General features: G+C 34.1%; 1 pseudogene; it reads right to left on the bottom strand.

The window, feature by feature from the left end:
- Nucleotides 1-20,070, bottom strand: part of LOC102738530 (peroxiredoxin-2 pseudogene) — a 110,049-nt pseudogene extending 89,979 nt beyond the window's left edge.
- Nucleotides 20,071-20,798: the final 728 nt, after the last annotated feature.

Here is a 20,798-nt window from a genome sequence, read left to right as displayed (position 1 = left end):
ATATAACTAGCCTTTTGTGTTTGATAGGACACAAAACAATAGACAAGAATGACATTCTCAAAGAAAGATACTTAAATCTGGATTAGGGCTTGACAAAGAGTGTTTATCCCTACTACTTATTTTTATAATCCATGCATGGGAGCCAAACACATAGGGACTTTAACATCTTCATTTGAGTTTGCATAGTCGTGGGAGCTAAATTGTGTGTAGGTCCTACTAATGGTGACAAGGCAGAGGGCATACTTACTTCACTGGGGTTAGCCTCTTCCTTGCTATCCAGTGCCTTTGATAACACTATGTTTTCCTTGATTCTATCATTAGTCTTTCTTTCTCCTAACCTCACTATTATTTGTTTTTATACATATATCAATATATATATAGTATCAAAATGAAAAATTAATCCCCTATTCCTTTTATATGTGGACTTATCACAATTGGTTTCCCAATCAAAAATTTTCCCTTCTTCCATGCAACTTACTAGTTTAAAATTGTAAACATTTTTTAAGACTTCAAAACTGTCCCAGTCTATTTTCTAGCTTTATAATCAATAGGGTCACTAATACATATATGCATAAAGCTCATATCCTTTCATCTGAAATAACCTTGCATTCACTAAAAAGCATTGCCCTTTTCATCCACAGTGCCTTTGTTCTTTTAATATTTTTTCTTCTCCAGTTCTTCACTGTAGTCTATAAAAATCTCCCCTATATTTTAAAGTCAGTTTGAGTCACCACCTCTTTTGTGATGCCTAACTGGTTGCTTTAACTATAGAATACTCTGCCCCTTTGGATTATTATGTCAGTTGAATTATTATTCACAATAATCACCACCTTGGATAATAATGATATGTTTGTGTCTCAAAACCTGAAATTGTAAACTTTGTCAAGCTCATCATAACCTTGACATGATCAACTTTATGCCACTCTTTCCACAGATCTATTAATGTAGTAAGCATTCAGCAAATGCATTGTGGAATAAATAAATGAACTACTGGATTCTAATTAGATTAATTTGAAGGGCGGTTTGGATTAAATATGTTTATCTTAACAGCATGGAACTGTAGGTGTTCAAATGTTCACTAAATTGAATTGTTTATATAATTGAAATTTGTTGGATCAACTTGTGTAATAAAGTGTGGTAAAACTGACTCATAATTTGTTAGATCCTTCCCTTATCAAGTCAACTGGAAAAATTGACATATACTAATATGTGTATTTCTGGTGGAATATCTCAATCTCTTGAAATCAATTGAGCTATGATTGATAAAAATGGAGGAGGGAATCAAGGGGGTTTTAATTAGATTGCTTTGCATTCTGAAATTATGTTTTCAAAATTCGAAGGCATAAATAATGATGCAAATCTCAGGATTTGACTATATGTGTCAAAAATTAGCAACAAAAAATAAAATATGTGCTCATTTATTCATACTGTTTATTTCTACTGAATGAGCTATTTTTTATTTCACCCCTATTAATTGTGGCATTATAGTTATAACTTAATATTGTCCAAATTAAGTACTGTATTAACTCTGATAAATCTGGTTCTAAAAGAAGGACCAAGCAAAAACTCCAAATCCTGAATGACAAATAGATTAATTGAATATGAACATATGGACCAAATATATGAATATTTGCAAACATTAAACTATTTGATATCTTGTGGGCAAAACAGTAACTAAATTTTTCTCTTCTTGAGCAAATAAAAAAAAATCTTTGGTCATGATAGTGTAAGTGCACTATAATTTTTATTTGGCATAAATTTTAATATAAACTTAATTTTGATATGATATAAATCTTTAAATTAAAAATGCATTATTTTCTTAAAGATGAAAAAGGCTAAGAGTGACCATATATATTCATAAAGTTAGTTTTACCTCAGCCCCTTTTATTTTTTATTTGTGACTACTTTCTCCAGTGTTGAGGATACCATCAAAATCCATTGCCATGAAGAAGCAGAACTGATTATAAAAATAGCTAGAGTGTTCTCTGTGTTCTACTTAGAGGAGTCATCTTTAATCTCATGGATTTAAAATGATGACTTCCAAAACTGAAATCTTCATTTGATTTTAACTCAGAATTCAAAACTCAGGGAAATTAAAAATTTTGACTCTCTGTAACTATGTCACTGTGACTGGTCAATCAAATAAAACTTAAATCCTGGACATGGAAATTAATCTAAATTATTATTGGAGAGAATTGAATGTATAATCAAAGTTATTGGCCTACTAGCTTTATGTGGACACAGCCAAACACTAACTTCGTCCATTAAACATTTAGAGCCATTTCTATCGAAACATCTTGAGTTTTGTCCTTGAGAACAGCTGAAACTTATTGGACTGTAAAAGCAAAATTACCTGGAGCAGAAGGTATTTTTAAACACATGTTTTCCCAAAGTAGGCAGCTGCCCACTGCATGGAATCTTTGAGCACTGCTGTGTTCAGCAGTTAACTTTCTTTATTTGAAGGTAGCAGGGCAAGAAAGACAACCTCAACACATTGTTTTTCTATTATTTTTACTATGTTCTCAGTACTATCAAAGGGCTGATATTGACAGCAAAGAAATTACAAAAAAAAACACTTAAGGAAAAGGGAAGTTCCTTTTTCCTAGGGAAAAATATTAGCAAATCTTCATAGTCACTTTGGTATTTTTCTAAAGAGTAGCAAAGCAAGTTTATATTGTCTCTAGAGAGAAAGGGAACTTCGTAGAAAATTTCTTTTTCTTTAGTTGTTTTAGCACTTGCATTTTAAATATTAATTTGTATTTTTACTTTATGCAATAATGCACTGACATTGTAACATTGAATATAATTAAGTCAAAACGAAGATAATGCTTGTATTCTTATCACATATTCTGCCTTTGTACATATGGATGTATAAATGCACCTATTAGCTAATCGCTTATAGAAAATGTTAATGAATGCTAACACTTTTCATAGCTATGCAAACCTACTGCCACGTATGATAATTAGACTAGGCTACAATTATTTATTACCATCTAAAATTTATGTAACATCCAAATGTGCTCCATGATTTGTAGCATTTGAGACTTGTATTTAATAGGTGTTTATAACTGGGAAGATAATCTTTTGAAGTTGAAGTCAAGAAGGTCCTATATTAGGTTGAGTGAGAGAGTAGAATTTTTGGATAGACAGAGAAAAACAAATTCCAAATTGGAATACCAGAGAATCTAACTGTCGACCAAACTAAGATTGCCCCTCTCCCTAACCATATAAAGAAATGACTAGATGTTTATTTTTGCCATCTCTGACATCCAGTCATCAAGATACAATGCGTTCCTGCCAGATAAACATGAGGCATGTGTGAAACTACACTGACTTACACATGCTGCTGTTAAAACCTAAGACTGCTCCTTGGTGCCTTCCCAGGAGATTGATGATGCCTTGTGAGTGAATAGCAAGTAGCTAGAGTCAACTCAAGAATAACACATTCTTCAATTTTATTTTTCTTTTGGTATGACCTCCAATTCTCATCTTAGCATTTTCTTCTCCAGTCTTTTTGAAATGTATTTATCTGACACACAAACAGTGTTCCTTTCAGTTGGTGGTGGCTCTCACACCATGTAGAAATAAACCTTTACCAAACTCTTAATGTCTATGAAAAAGTATATCAGTGGTTAACGTTGATATACAATGATTTAGTTGAGGTTCATTACATAGAGAAGGAGGTGTTACCTGATTTGGCAGGCAGAACAGTGGTCTCCCAAAGATGCTCACATCCTAATCTCTGAACCTATGAATATCTTGCCACAATTAGTAAAAGGAACTTTGCAGATATGATGAAAAACCTTGGATAGGAACATTATCCTGGACTGTCTCAGTGGGCCCAGTGTAATCACAAGAGTCTTTGTAAGGAGGAGTTAGAGGGCCAGAGTCAAAGAGACATGACAATGGAACCAGAGATTGAAATGATGTGCACTGAAAATGGAGTATATGGAAGGCAGGCAATCTCTAGATGGAAGGAAATTGATTCTTCCCACCTAGTATGTCAAAGTAACATATTCACAAGTTCTAGGGATTAGAGTGTGAATAATTTAGGGAGTCACTGTTCTGCCTAACATAGTGATCTTCTACAGCATTTCATTTTTTTTTTATTAGTGACTTGAGAAATTTGAGAAAGGTAAAGGAAACAAATTTGACTGCTGACAAAATGAATGACTTCGGCTGGCAAAATATTAGCTATTCTCACAGAAATAACTGCAAACGCCTGCATTTTTAAAAAACCCAAACCAACCACCAAAGTGAAAAGAAAACAGAGACATAAAAGAACTATGTAGAGAGAGGAATTAGGGCTTTCAGCTAAATTTAAAAACAATATGAATCAATTCAATCACATAATATATCTGTTTAAAAAGCCAAGACACTGTCTTAAGCAGTCTTTATACAAGTACAATTTTCAGAACATGGAGTGTGGTCATTTAACACATTTCTGAGTTGGCCAGATGAGAACACAAGGCACTGATATAAAACAGAATGTGTCAAGAAGAGAGTGACTAGAATGAGAAGTAGAATGAGTTTATGCTGGATGAGGAAAGGTTCAGACAACCAAAGGTGATAAACCAGGAATGATAAAAAAAAATACAGTGGTTATCATTACACACTAGCAATCCTATAAAAGAAACTAGTGTTTAATAAGAGGCTTTTCTCTTGCCACGTCAATTTTCTGGTCTGATTTTTGCAATCTTACTGTTATTATATAGGTGTAAAGGCTTTAAATATTTTTGAAATAAAGTAGGAACCTACCTAAATTAAACTCCCAGGCATAAACTATGAAGAACGAATTCCTATGAAGTAGGTATCTGGACAATAGTATTTTAGATAGAATTACTGTACTCAGCACAGTTGAGATACATATTTCTAAAATTCATTACAATTCTAATTTATGATAAATGGGAATATAACACTCATAACTTTGTCAATGGACATTTTTACCATATCATCATTGTTTATCTTGGTAATTTTCAGTTTATCATAATTACTAAGGTTGACAGATTAAGAAATAGAAACATAAGACATCCAGTAAAACTTGAATTTCAGATAAACAAAGAAAAAGGGTTTAATATAAGTATGTCCCATGCAATATTTGCTTTTTATCTGAAATTCACATTAAACTGTACCTCCTGAGGATGCCTGGGTGGCTCAGTTAGTTAAGTGTCTGCCTTCCACTCAGGTCATAATCTCAGGGTCCTAGGATCTAGCCCCATATCGGAGCTCCCTGCACAGAGAGGAGCCTGCTTCTCCTTCTCCCCGATGCTCATGCTCTCTCTTGCTATCTCTGTCTTTCTCTCAAATAAATAAATAAAATCTTTAAAAAAATAAAAATAAAACTGTACCTCTTGTATTTATTTGGCAATCCTAATTAACAAAATACAAACATATAAAAGCAACCGTTGTGTTGTAAGAAAAACTAATCTAAGACTTCAAGATTTACTTTAATGAAAAATAAAAACTTGTGAATCAAGTAAGCTTGATGAGTGCTCATTTTTCATTAGTCTTTATTTTCTGTTTTTAAGTACACTTCAAACTTATTTTTCACTTTTTATCTTCATTCTATACCTGTGGATAGTTTTTCATATATTGCAAATGATCACTATTATTATTATTAAATAACAAGAACTTGAAGAGCTCTGAAAGGTACCAAAAGATTTGATCTCAAAGCAAAAGTTGCTCTGATAAAAACAATTTAATCTGAAAGAAAAAAAAAAAAAGACCTCTATCAAAGAACTTGAAGTCGTAAAATTAGTAGTAAATACATAATGATGATGCATCCAAGTTTCCCTCCCTTGGAATCCAACATAATTCTCATCTTATCCACATGTCAAAAGTTAGGATTTGCCTGCTATTTTGGAATATTAATAAAGTTGTTTCATTAATCATGATGTTCAAGGAGAAAGAATTAGCATTTAACACAGAATAACAGTTTAGAGTTTAGAGATATAACACACAATCTCATTATATTAAATAAAGAGCAGGAACAAAAGAACAAAAACTGATAAAATTACTCATTTATTAACTCATTTATGACACATCATTTCTATTATGGTATGCACATAAATCTGGGGAATGTTAATTTCTGTTGGAAATGCCATTTACCACAATATAAATATAATGGATTTTGAGGGCATTAGACTAAGTGAAATAAATCAGAAAAAGAAAAATACTCTATGTTCTCACTCATATGTGGAATCTAAAAAAACTGAACTTGAGGCAGCTAGATGGCACAGTCATTCAAGCATGGGACACTTGGTTTCAGCTCAGGTTGTGATCTCAGGGTTGTGAGATCGAGCCCCTGCTGGGCTCCCTGCTCAACACAGAGTCTGCTTAAGTTTCTCTCTCCCTCTCCCTCTGCCCCTCCCCCACTGCTCTCACACACTCTCTCTCTCAAATAAATAAATAAATATTTAAAATTTTTTTAAAAAAATTTAAAAGCTGAACTCAAAGAAATAGAGAGTACAGTGGTGACTGCCAAGGGCTGGAGGTGGGGGAAACAGGGAGATGTTAGCCAAAGAGTATAAACATCCAGCTCTAAGATGATTAAGTTCTGGGGATCTAATGAGTATAGTTAACAATACTGTACTATATACTTGAAAGTTGTTAAAAGAGTAGATCTTAAAAGCTAATTACCACCAAAAAGAATGGTAACAATGTGAAGAGATGGAGATGTTAACTAATCTTATTGTGGTAATCATTCTGTAATATATTCATGTAACAAATCATCTCGTACATCTTAAAAACTTATACATGTTATATGTCAGTATTTCAAGGTGGAAAAAATTCTAAATAAGTAAATAGCACAGGAAAGTCTTTCTGGTGATGTGAAAGAAATTGTTAATACCTTTGATATAGTGGGAAAAGGAATGCATTTCACAAATGGCACACATAAAATTGGTAAAAGAAAAGTATATAAATAATCGAGATCTAGCATAAGAACTGTCTAGAAGTGTTGATGTTATACAGACACTCTGATAACAAATTTTTAAATCTTTTAACAAGAGAGCTAACGGACAAGTGTTATAAATGAAGCAGCAAGTCACACCTAAAATCATGTTAAAATATTGCTTTCCTGCCACCCGCCTGGGTGGCTCAGTCGGTTAAGCATCTGCCTTCAGCTCAGGTCATGATCCTGAGGTCTTTGGGTTGAGTCCTGCATCGGGCTCACTCCTCAGTGGGGAGTCTGCTCTTCCTCTCCCTCTGCCCCTTCCCTGCTCCTGCTTGCTCTCTCTCTCTCTCAAATAAATAAGATCTTTAAAAAATAAAAATAAAAATAAATGTGGTACTGTAACATCACCAGTCCTAGGTCACCTTATTTATTCATGCTTACTGGTTCAGATCTCTCAGGTTTCCATAGTTTCCTTTATGTACCTGTATTACAATTCACTGCACAGTGAATTTTAATTTTGACTACTTGTTCTTGTTGGATTTTATGTTATTGCTATATTATACTTACAGATAAAGTTACCTTCTGACTATTCTTAAAATAAGCCTAATGGATAATAAATATTATTATTAAAAAAATGAGGTTTAATAATTAGGCTAATGCAATTGGTACTTTCATTGAACCAATAACTTAGGAAAGATAAACTTTAAAATGACCCAGAATGAAAGATGGCAAATTTTAATTAACAATTTACAAATTTAAAAATGTATGGTATGTTAATGAATATATGTCTACATAACAATTGTTATTGTTAAAGAACTGTGAATTCTAAAAATAATTCTAATACTATAAGATATTTAACAATAACAAAAGTGACACTGACAATAAATCAACTAGTAAGGATTCAGAGGATATTTTAAAAATTTATGGGGCTCTAAGTTGGTCATTTGCAATAAAAGAATCTGTGATTCTGTTCCAAAGCTGTAACATTTGGCAAGCCTGTGGGTTAATTTGTAATAATAGTTCTTAACAATATTGAGATCAACATGTATGACAAATGTTATTCTATAGGTTGTATACATGTTATCTCATTTAACACTTGATGGCACTATAATTAAGTGCTATAATTATCCCCATTCTAGAGATGAGAAAACTGAAGGTCAGATCATTTTTTCAATGTTAAATACTGAGTAAAATGGTGAAGTCACATTTCAAGCCCAGGCTCTCGGGTTCATCAGACCAAATCATTTCTGTTATCTATTAATATGTCTGAGAATCTCTTTTATGTGAATTTATTATTATAAAGTTGAGTTTGAGAAAGATGCACTTAACAATACTCTAGGTGTAGCAACCTCTAAATACTTGCATGTGGCATCATGCCAAGGAAGTCAAACAGCTACCTTCCTGGTCATTTAGTAGTTTTAAATATTTTCACCAACAATATCATTACTACTCTTGTGGAAATAAAGAGAAATGTTGGCAGTGATGTACACTGCCTTAAGAGATTCCCAGAAATGCGATTTTCCTATGTCTTTCTAGCTCAATGACAATAAAATGAATAATAAATTTCTTAAAACTAATTGCCATGGAGTTTTATCATTGACATAAAAACATAATTAAAGAATAGCTATATAGGAGAGAGAAAGAGAGAGGAAGAGAGAAGAAAAAAGATAACGAAAGAGAGGATTAAAAATCATAATGTGATAATTCTACCTACTGATCAACCCACTGGGTATGTGCCATAAAGGAAGACCGCCATGTCTGTCACCAGCCTCTGTTCCTGAGCACTTCCCATAGTAAGAGAATCTAGCCTCACGGAGTGTGAATTTCATTTTTAAAGTTACTGTGTACTTGTGTTATGAAAGATAGTTTCAATTACTTTATCTGGAGTTTAAGTGAAAAGAGATGAAAAGGACTTTGTTTCAAAATAGAAGAGAAAAAGGTTGATCGAATTTTTTGAGAAACCATATGTCAGATTACAATGTGGTATCTAAATATGGTCACATACATGTGAGGAAAAAGATGAAATTAAATTTAAAACGACTGACAATTTTGCTTGGAAGTTTTCATCCAAATAGTATCTCCAACTAATTTCTCTTTTCCAAACTACTTTTGGAAAAATATCAAAATTCTCCTTCCTTGCTTATTTTACTCTGTAGAAGTCAATTATCAAATATATCCTTGTTCCCCTTGGACACACAATGACTTGCCCAAGTTCAATTAATAAGCCATAGACTATATTAAGATAAGTGGCAAATGAGATCGAGTTTAGGTTCTCTAGATCCACCCATGCTGTCACAAATGGCAAGATTTCATCCATTTTTGTGAGGGTATTATGCTAAGTGAAATATGTCAGACTGAGAAAAACAAATACCATTATGATTTCATTCATATGTGGAAACTAAAAAAAACAAAATGAATGAATAAATGACAAAAAGTAGAATCAGACCTGTAAATACAGAGAACAAACTGACGGTTGCCAAAGGGAAGGAGGATGAGCAAAATGGGTGAAGGGGGGTGGGGGTATAGGCTTCCAGTTACGGAACAATTAAGTCAGAGGAATAAAGGGCACAGCATGGGGAATATGGTCAGTGATACTGTAATAGAATTGTGTGGTGACACATGGTAGCCACACTTGTGGTGAGCATAACAGAACATACAGAGAAGTTGAATCACTATGTTATACACTTGAAACTAACATAACATGTGTATTGACTATACTCAGAAAATTTAAAAAAATATATTTTTTTAGCCAGAGAGCATTGTCTGGGAATCAGATACATTTTAATTTTTTGGAAATCATAGGATGAGGGATAAAACCTAAACTAATCTTTTTTGCACAAAATGTGAGCCTCACGTAGGTGAAGAATGGCGTAGGATTTGAGATCATTCCCTACTTCAAACCCAACAAGTTATCCTGCCACAGTAGCATGGAAGACACAAGACTCCTGGGACTTTACATTCATGAATCAGCATGCAGCACGAACTTCACGTTCATACTATTTTGTCTTCCATCCCCCAGTTCCATAGAGATGTTGCACAGTCAATTGTGTATCAGGCTGCTAACAAACCTGACCAACTGTGCCCCACAAAGAAGACCTTATCTTAATTATTCTGCTCAAGAAACAATTCTGAACTCTGCTGTCAAAGAGGAGACACTATCTCTAACTTCCTAGGCTGTTTTTTAATATCCTTGAAAAGGTGGTCCAAAACGAAATCTGAAACAAGATGTGCAGATATGTGAGACTCGTGGAGAACTGTTTCCAGATAATATGCTCACATCAAAATACTTGGGAAGAATAAAGTTTTCTTAATGAGGAAGTCATTGTTTATGGACTAGATATCATAGATATCATATTTTGTGTATCAGTGTGTGTGTCATGTAATATAAAATCAAATATAAGGGACTGGGGGATTTTAGATAATTTTGATTATACATTATTTTTAACACTAAATTTTAATGTAAAATGTGTTTCCCCTTCATTCTTCATTTTCAAAACTTCTGAGAGCTATGAATTGCTTTTATTATTGTTGTTGGGTTCCATATAAGACAAAGGAGGTTCATAGAGGTTAAGTAAATTTGCCCAAGATAACAAAGCTAAAAGCTTTTTGTTAAAATGTACAGTGCTGTTTTATGAAAATAAATACCCAAAGATGACAGTTCCTCACTCTACTACAGATATGAAGATTTTAGGAGTAAATGATAATTGCTTTTTTTCTCCACATATTGCTTTCCTTTTTTTTCTGAATTTTTCAATTCAGATTAGAGTTAGTGGAAGATTATAGTCTCCTTCTTTGAGAAGAACTAACAAAGTACAGTGGGAAGAATAACTTCTTAAAAGATGGAACCATACCAAAAGAATTTCATTTCCACCATTTATTAATACTATAATCATAGTAAGGACTTAATTTTTCTGAGCCTCCTTTTCCACATTGGTAAAATAGGGATATTATTAGTTACTACAGAGCTTTATTCTACAAATGAAATATATAGCATATGTAAATTTAACAGCACACACTAGGTATTCATTAAATTGGAATGATAATTTTCATATTCTGAGTAAATTAGTTATTTCAGCTCCATTTTCCCCCTCTGTTTTCAAGCTATTAGACATAAGGAGTCTGAGTTGTTTTAGTAAATTAGAAGACAGAATTTTGTCCAGATAGAACTGCTCCATTAATTTTTTTACAGCATCATAAATCACTTTTTAAAAATAAATAATCCAAGAGAACTTTTAGTTATTAACATGTTGGTTTGTGTTCTAGTTCAAACACATGATTTTAGTTTAGCAAAATATTATAATATGTTGGCTGTTTGGGTATTCTGTGTGACTTGCTAACTCCTCTATATCAAATTATAATTTTATGATCATCTTAGAACTGATTGTAAAAACTGAAGATAGTGTGAAATTCTTCAAAAACACATTTTTAACTATGTCTTAAAATTATTCTCATTCTGGGGGTGCCTGGGTGGCTCAGTCATTAAGCATCTGTCTTTGACTCAGGTCATGATCCCAGGGTCCTGGGATCCAGGCCCGCATGGTGCTCCCTGCTCCACGGGAAGCCTGCTTCTCCCTCTCCTGCTTCCCCTGCTTGTGTTCCCTCTCTTGCTGTGTCTCTCTCTGTCAAATAAATAAATAAAATCTTAAAAAAAAAAAAATGCTCATTCTATTCTTTATAAGAAACTAGTTTTCCAATATGTGTGTATTTTCTGTTGAATTTGTTTCACATTTTATGATTTTATAGATATTTTGTATATTTTGAGTGGTGTTTCATTTGTTGTTTAAATCAGTGGCAAGTGCATTCTTTTTTTAAGGTTTTTTATTTATTATTTATTTAAAAGAGAGAGCGAGGGAGAGATTGATAGAATGAGTGGGAGGAGAGGCAGAGGGAGAGCAGACTCCCTCTGGAGCAGGGAGCCCAATGCGGGACTCGATCCCAGGACCCTGGGATCATGACCTGAGCTGATGGCAGACGCTTAACTGACTAAACCACCCAGGTACCCCCAGCAAGTACATTCTGATACAAATGTTACTATTATCTTTTGAATTGGTAAGGTAAATACATTTAAAAAAATTTTTTAAGGTGAATACATTTTTAATTGTAGCAGTAAAGTAGAACTTTAACAGCATTCTTAAATTAACATAATGTATTGTTATGTAGTTCACATAAAAATGGATTCGATATGTCATTACAATAAAGCAGATAATCAAACACACAGTTTCCTTTTTTTTTTTTTCCTACCCTACACAAGTATTAGTACTCTTCTTACCAGGAATATACCAACTACTGCTGGAAAGTCAAATCTGGCCCACTACTTGTTTTTGTGAATAATGTTTTACTGAAACACAGCCAAATTCATTCATTTATGTGTTGTCAACATATGCTTTCTTATTACAATGAAGAAGTTATGACAGAGATCACATGTCCCTCAAAGCCTAAAACATTTATTTGCTAATTTGCAAAAAAAAAGTTTGTTGGCCCCTGCATAACACAATTATATATGTACTATTTGCAAAGCACAGAAGAAATCTACCTTTACATTATCTTTGTTAAATATGCAAATGATATCAAAGCATATAAACTAAAGCATGAATGATTCTCAACCACTCTCAATATTACCTGCCATCTCTCTCATCCTCAGAGTAGGCCCTTCATTCTTTAGTATTTATTCACCGAGACCATTTAACTTTTAACTACCCAAAGTGTACTTTTAGGGGTGCTTGGGTGGCTCAGTCGGTTAAGCATCTGCCTTCAGCTCAGGTGATCCCAGGGGCCTTGGATCAAGTCCCGCATCAGGCTCCTTGCTCAGCATGGAGTCTGCTTCTTCCTCTGCCTGCCACTCTCCCTACTTATGCTCTCTCACTCTGTCTCTCTGACAAATAAATAAAATCTTAAAAAAAAAGAGAGAGAAAAGAAATAGAAGCTATAGAGATAAAAATACAAAATCTGAAGTAAAATATTCACTAATTTTGATTAACAACAGGTTAGGTGCTTCAGAAAAAAAACAAAGTGAATTCAAGGAAGATATAACAATAAAGCTACAATTAAATATAGAGCAACTCTGAGAACTGAACAGGGTCTTGGTGAACAATAAGAAAAGAGCAATTGATTTAGAATATATATTATCAGGTTCCAGAAGAACAAAAGAGTAGTAAAATATTTGAGAAAGTAATGGCTTAATATATTCAAAATTTGCTTAAAAGTATAAACACTTCAGTTAAGGTGGTCAATGGAGGTGGAAAAGGGAAATATATTCTTTTTTTTTTTAAAGATTTTTTATTTATTTATTTGAAAGAGAAAGAGATAGCAAGCAAGAACACAAGCAGGGGGAGTGGGAGAGGGAGAAGCAGGCTTCCCACTGAGCAGGAAGCCTGATACGGGGCTTGACCCCAGGACCCTGGGACCATGACCTGAGACGAAGGCAGACGCTTAACGACTGAGCCTCGCAGGCGCCCTGGAAATATATTCTTATATACAGCTAACATAATACTTTTGCATGAAAATGAGAGGTATTTCTTCTAAGACTAAGGCAAGAATATCCACTCTTAATATTTCTATACATTTTACTAATCACCTTCAAGTCAGTGGAATAAAGCAAAAAAACAAATTACATATAGATTAGAAAAGAAGAAGTAATACACTCTTTATCTTGCAAAGTTTATGTATAAAGAAAATTTTAAAACAGAAGTCTGCAGATTTTTCTTAAAGAACCCGTTATTAAATATATTAGGTTTGCAGCCGATACCATCTCTTTTGCAACTACTCATCTCTTAAAATGTAGCTTGAAAGCAGCCATAAATATCTAAACAGATGGCTATGTCTATTTCTAATATTTTTGCTTATAAAAATAGACCAGTGGTGTCTGTGAAAATGTAGGAGTAGGGAATCTCCCCGGAAATACCCCCAAATGACAAAAACTGCCAGAATCAACCTTATTGAAACTGGAAAATATTCTAAGTTTTATAGCAGCCAAACAAAAGGTTAGCCAGGGTAAAGACCACTGAAAACAGGATAGGAGATCTTTGTGGCATATTAACAACCATCACCCTACACTACTTCCCAGCATGGTGATGTCCAAAAGGGGCAGCCCATGCTCCTGGTCTGGAAAGCTAGTACTTGAGGGAGCAAAGCAGATCTTGATACCAGGGAATTGAGTTCATCTATTTTGAACTGACTGGGGTTTCCCCCTGAAGGACTGCTTTAGAGGGCTTCCTTTTGTTTTGTCTAATTTGGAAACTGTCACGTTAGAGAAGCTCTGAGGTCCTCAAAAACAATAAAAGCCAAATGAAAAAGATATTTCTGCTTGGAGGGAGAGGGGGTGAGTGAAAAAAAGAAACAGAGCAAACAATAAACACACCAAAATTCTGGGAGAAAGGCCAAAGGGTGAGTATTGTGAGGGAATAGGGACTTTTAAAGCTAGTATGTATATGGGGGAAACTAGGGCAGATGAATGTTCAGGTCAGTTAACATGCTCACAAAAGACATGAGAAGACAATAAACTTCCAACTGTGGCTTGTCTTTAGGCTCAGAACAAGTAGGAAATATAAGCTAGGTAGAGTGGTAAAGGGCCTGGCTAGACGTTGAAGGAGTACCCCAACAAGAGTCAATTTGCAAAGACTTGAAGAGTAATATTTTACTTTGCTTTGCTTGATTTTTCTTTCTTGTGTTTTTTTCTTTTATTTTCTTTCCCTTCCTCTCTTTGCCTTCATTCCTTTTCTTCTCCCTTCTTCTGTCCCTTTCTTCCTTCCTCTCTTTCTTCCTACATGAGTTTCTTCCTTTTTCCCCCTCAATCTTTTCTTTTTGCATATAATACTCAAAATGTCCAATTTTTAACAAAAATTTACAAAGAATGAAAAGAAACAAATATGACCCATTTACAGGAAAACAAGAAATTAATATAAATCATCTATGAGCAAGGGCAGATGTTGACTTCCTAGATGAAAACTTTAAATCACTTTCTTAACTGTGCTCAGATAGCTAAAGGAAACCATTGACAAAGAGCTAGAGGAAATGGAAACAGTGTATGAAGTAGAGAATATCAGTAAAGAGATAAAATGTAAAAAGGACCATAGAGATTCTGGAGCTGAAAAGCACAATAACTGAAATGAAAATTTCACTAGAGTTCAACAGCAGATTTGAGAAGACAGAAGACTGCCTCTGTAAACTTGAAGATAAGATAATTTAACCAGTCTGAGGAGAAGAAATAAAAAAGAAAAAAATGAACAGAGCCTAAGGATCCTTGGTACACTATCAATCACACCAACATATGCATTATGGGAGTTCCAGAAAGAGAAGAAAGAAAAAAAGGCAGAATATTTGAAGAAATAATGGCAAAAAATTTCCCAGATCTCTTAAAATATATCAATTTAGATATCCAAGAATCTCAATAAACTCTGAGTGGTATAAGCAAAGATATCCACCCTAAGACACATTATAATAAAACTGTAGAAAGTCATAAATACATAGAATCTTGAAAGCCACAAGAGATAAGTGACATCATTCTTCTCAAGTTCCTCCAAAAAGTGGAAGAGATAACATTTCCTAACTCATTCTGTAAGGCCATCATTACCCTGATACAAAAGCCAGACAAAGACATCACAATTAAAGAAAACTACAGACCAGTATCTCTTGTGAATATGAGTGGAAAATTCTCAACAAAATATTAGCAAACTGAATCCAACAACATATAGCTGGGATTTATCCCAGGAATCAAGGGTGGTTCAACATAATAAAGCTGACCAATGTAATATACCACATTAATAGAATGAAGACGAGTTAGGCACATGATTATCTCAATTGATGCAGAGAAGGCTTGACAAAATCCAACATTCTTTCATAATAAAAACACTCAGAAAACTAGGAATAGAAGGGAACTCCTTGAATGTGTAAAGGACATTTATGAAAAACCCATGCCTAATGTCATGCTCAATGATAAAAGAGAGAAAGCTTTGTTCCTAAGATCAGGGACAAGATAAGGATGACTCTTTTTGCCACTGCTATTTACATTGTACTGGAAATTCTAGTCAAAGCAATTAGCAAATAAAAGAAATAAAACCCATCCAAATTATAAAGTAAGAGTTAAAACCATCTCTAATTGCAGATGGCATAATCCTATGTATAGAAAATCATAAGGAACCCACACATACACCTTATTATAGCTAATAAACAAATTCAGCAGTTGTAGGGTACAAGACCAACACAAACAAATCAGTTGTGTTTCTATACACCAGCAACGAACAATTGGAAAAGAAAATTTTAAAAAACAATTCAATCTACAATAATATTCAAAAGAACAAAATATCTAGGAACAAATTTGATGAAGAAGGTTAAAGACATACAAAGAAAACTGAAATATTGCTGAAAGAAATTTAAAAAAAGATCTACACAAATGGAAGACATCTATGTTTATATATTGGAAGACTTACTAATATTCAGTTGGAAATACTACTCAAGGTGATCTACGATGATCTGTAGTATTAATGCGATCTCTATCAAATTTATTGAATCCCTGTTTCAGTGGCCTTTGGGGGGCAGAAATGGAAAAGCCAAATCTCCAAAACAATCTTGAGAAGAAGAATAAAATTGGAGCACTCACACTTCTATTTCTAAACTTAGGACAAATGTACATTTATCAAGACTCTGTGGTACTGGCAGAAGGATAGACATATGGATCAATGGAATAGAATTAAGACTCCAAAAATAAACTTGTATTTATGGCCACCTTGCTTTCAATAAGGGTGCCATCACCATTCATTGGGGGCAAGAATATTTTCCTCCACAAATGGTGCCAGGATAACCAGTTATCTGCATGCAAAAGAATGAAGTTGGACTTCTAACTTACACCATATACAAAATTAACTAAAAATGTAACAGCAGTATAAATGTAAGGGCTAAAACAATAAAACTCTTTGGAGAAAACAGAGGTAAATCTTTATGGCCTTGGATTTTGCAATGGATTTTTAGATGGGACACACACACACAAAAACATGAATAAAAGAAAAAATAGGCTTTGGACTTCAGCAAAATTTCCAAATTTTGTGCCAAGGACATTGTTAAGAAAGTGAAAAGACAACCTACAGAATGAGAGGAAATATTTGCAAAGTCTGTATCTGGTATTGGTCTAGTATGCAGAACATGTGATAACTCTTACAACAACATACAGACAAACAACACCAAAAATGGCAAAGTACTTTAGTAGACATTTGTCTAAAGAAGACATACAAAATTTCGACAGACACATGAAAAGATGATAAATATCATTAGTCATTACGAAAATATTATTCAAAATAAAACGAGATACCAACTCATTTTCTAGTCTCTTTCTGGGCCACCAAAAAGATACATGTTTCAGGATAGGATATTTTTCCATATAGAGCTATGTTTTATTTTGAATCTTTTTTCATTCTGTTCTTCCAATTCTGTGATTTCTAAGTATCCATCTTCAAGTTCACGGACTCATTTTTCTACATGGTCGAATTTGATAATCATGGCATGGCAGTCCAGTGATTTTTTTAAATTTCAGATTTTATATTTTTTATATCAGATTTTATATATACTGTATTTTAGTACTAAAATCTACATTTAATTATATTTAATTTTTTTTTAGTTTTCTACTTAGTGAACTACCTATCTGTTCACTAATAAGTTTGTATTTAAAATAGCTGCTTTAAGTCTTCTTATTTTAATAAAAACATTTAGGTCATCTCAGAGTTTACTCCTATCTGGGTGTTTTGTTTTTTTATACGTGATATCTTTGAAAATAGAGAGAAAAAGCTATGAGCTAAGGAAATCAGAAGGCCTCAAAAAGCTAGAAAAGGCAAGAAAATTTCCTCCCTACAGCTTCCAAAGAGGAAGTCAGACTTTCAATAGCTTGATTTTACCCCAGGAAGACTCATTTCAGATTTTTGACATATAGAAATGTAAGATGATAAATATGTATTACTGAAACTGCTAAGTTTGTGATAATCTTTACAACAGCAATAGGGAATTAATAAGCTTCCTAATCAGCTGGCATCTAACAGCTAATTTAACCTATGTTTTAAGGTCCATATTAAGAAAAGAAAGAGGGTAAGCATATTAAACTCAACATTTTATTAGCAAGATTAATGAAGTAATGCACATAAAATACTTATCTCCATGCCTGGCAATTGGAAGTGTTTAATAAATGTTCATTATTCAACAAAATTTATTGAGCATCTACCATGTGTTAATCTCTATTCTAAGGGATGAAAATATAGTGGGGAATAAAAGAAAAAAAATTGCTGCTCTTCTATCATTTAAATCCTAGTGATAGCAACAGCTAGTTCTTAAGGTATTTCTCTGTGTTTCAGTCACTTTTCTAAATGTTTTCACTGTTTCAATTTTCACAACAACCATATGTGATAAATTCTATTACTATCATTCCTGCTTGACAGATTAGAAAACTTACTTACTCAAAGTAGAAGAGCTAGGATATGAATCCAAACCATATGTCCAGAGTTCATGCTCTGAAATTCTATGTTGTCTTCTTTCTGTACTCTGATTATTAGTTATTATGTAATTTAATGTTCAATGTGAAGGGCTTAATTGTGACATGAAAGAATGCATTTACATTTACTAAAGAATGAAAACACTATGATGTTGCTTTCTAGAGAGTAGGTTTATGACAATGACAGTGAATGAAATTAACAGCTGATTAGAGCACATGAGGTGCACCACTTAATCCATTGTCCCAAACATCATGCAGCCTATTTAGGATATACAGAGAAAATGTTGAGTGACGAGTTGATATTGGTAATGACATTACTCTAACATTTGAAAAAAATAACTTGGGGACTTAGAACAGCAGGTGAAAAGTAAAAAGTATTTAAATATTTATTAAATGAATGTAAGGGTTACTTTTTAATAAAGCGTTTGTTTTATTTTCTTACGTTAAAGGTAATTATAGAAAAGCAACTATATTCTTAAATAGTAAATATGGTTTTCCTTAGGTTTTGTTTTTGTTTCAATCTTAATTTATAGTTAAGTCTCATTTAATTTCTCCCTTCTTATTACTGCTTTTTGTCTCTTTTTAAATTCACTACCTTTGAAAGAAAGTGGTTTCTTAAAAAGTTTTAAAAAATACTTTCTGTGGATGGATTGTACCATTTTCTGTTTCTAGTTTGTCAGTTTCTGTCTTAATTCCAGTTATTTTGTCATCTTTCTATATTTTTTTTTTCTGGCTTCTACTTCACCATCATGTAGCTTTTCTTTTTTTTCCTATCTTCTTTAATAACTAACATGTACCTGTTTGAGAATATACATTGACATGGAAAGATGTCTAAGCTTAAATACTCTAAGATAGAGTATTTAAAACTTGGTGAAGGAGGGAGCATATTAAAATATTTCTGTGTATGTAGATAGTCACACATGTATATTTAAATATTACTTTGCTACATATGTTTGTGCATATATAAACTGTATAGATGATGCTTAAGAATGGATATATTTCAATTGTAGAAATATTTTTTTTAATTTTTGCTTTTTAAATTTTTCTACAATGAACATATATCCACAATTTATTATTTTTGAAGGAAAAATTATTGAAATGTTAATTTGATCAATAATATGCAGTGCTACATGGGATCAAAATTTCTTCAGAATAAAAGTTGTTCATTGGATTTAGCAGTAAATGGGTTTATTGGCACATCTACAAGAGTAGTTTCAAAAGTGTATTGGTGACAGAGACCACTACATTTGGCTAAGAATTAAAGGGCATTTATATATCAAATATTCTGCAATAAAGTTGAATTTGGGGGTGGGGCAGGGAGCTGGGGGCAGTGTACTTTATTGATGGTACATGACAAGGTAGGTCTCCCCATGTCCCTCCCCTTCTTCAGAGTGTCTGGGATGGAAACTGTGGAGAGGTTGGGTAAGTCTCAGTGTGTTGGGGGATGATTTGGGGGCAAGCACTCCCCAACAGCCAAGGGCTTTGCTCTTCCTCTTTCTCTTGCTGAGACTGGTGATCCAAGGGGCTCTTACTCCTTGGAGGCCCTGTGGACCATAAGGTCCACCACCTGGTTGCTATAGCCAAATTCATTGTCATACCAGGAAACAAGCTTGACACAGTGATCATTGAGGGCAGTGCCAGCCCCAGCATCAAAGGTGGAAGTGGGTGTCACTGTTAAAGTCTCAGGAGACAACCTGGTCCTCAGCATAGCCCAGGATGCCCTTGAGTGTGCCCTCTGATGCCCGCTTAACCACCTTCTTGATGTCATTGTATTTGGCAGCTTTCTCCAGGCAGCAGGTCAGATTCATGACTGATATGTTGAGGGTGGGGACATGGAAGGCCATGCCTGTGAGCTTCCCATTCAGTTCAGGGATGGCCTTACCTACAACGTTGGCAGCTCCAATAGAAGCAGGCATGATGTTCTGGGCAGCCTCTCAGCTATCATGCCCTGGCTTCCAAGAGGGACTGTCCACAGTCTTCTGGGTAGCAGAGATGGTATGGACTGTAGTCCTGAGTCCCCCCCACAATGCCAAAGTTGTCATAGATGGCCTTGGCCAGAGGAACCAAGCAGTTGTGCAGGAGGCATTGCTGACAATCTTGAGAGAGTTGTCACACTTCTCACGGTTCATACCCATCATAAACATGGGGACATCAGCAGAAGGGACAGAGATGATGACCCTCTTGGCCCAACATTCAAGTGATCCCAGCCTCCTCCAAGGCAGTGAAGACCCCAATGGACTCCACAACATACCTAGCACCAGCATCACCCCATTTGATGTTGGCTGGATCTCACTCCCGGAAGATGGAGATAGGCTTTCTATTGATGACAATTTTCCCATTTCAGCTTTGACTGTGCCGTTGAATTTGCCATGGTGGAATCATATTGGAACTTGTAGAGCATGTAGAGGTCAATGAAGGGGTCATTGATGGCAACAA

This window comes from Leptonychotes weddellii, chromosome 6, assembly GCF_054177405.1.
Source record: "Leptonychotes weddellii isolate Sample4059 chromosome 6, ASM5417740v2, whole genome shotgun sequence".
NCBI lineage: Eukaryota > Metazoa > Chordata > Mammalia > Carnivora > Phocidae > Leptonychotes > Leptonychotes weddellii.
Note: the sequence above shows the minus strand (reverse complement) of the source record. Positions and strands in the feature narration are given on the sequence as shown.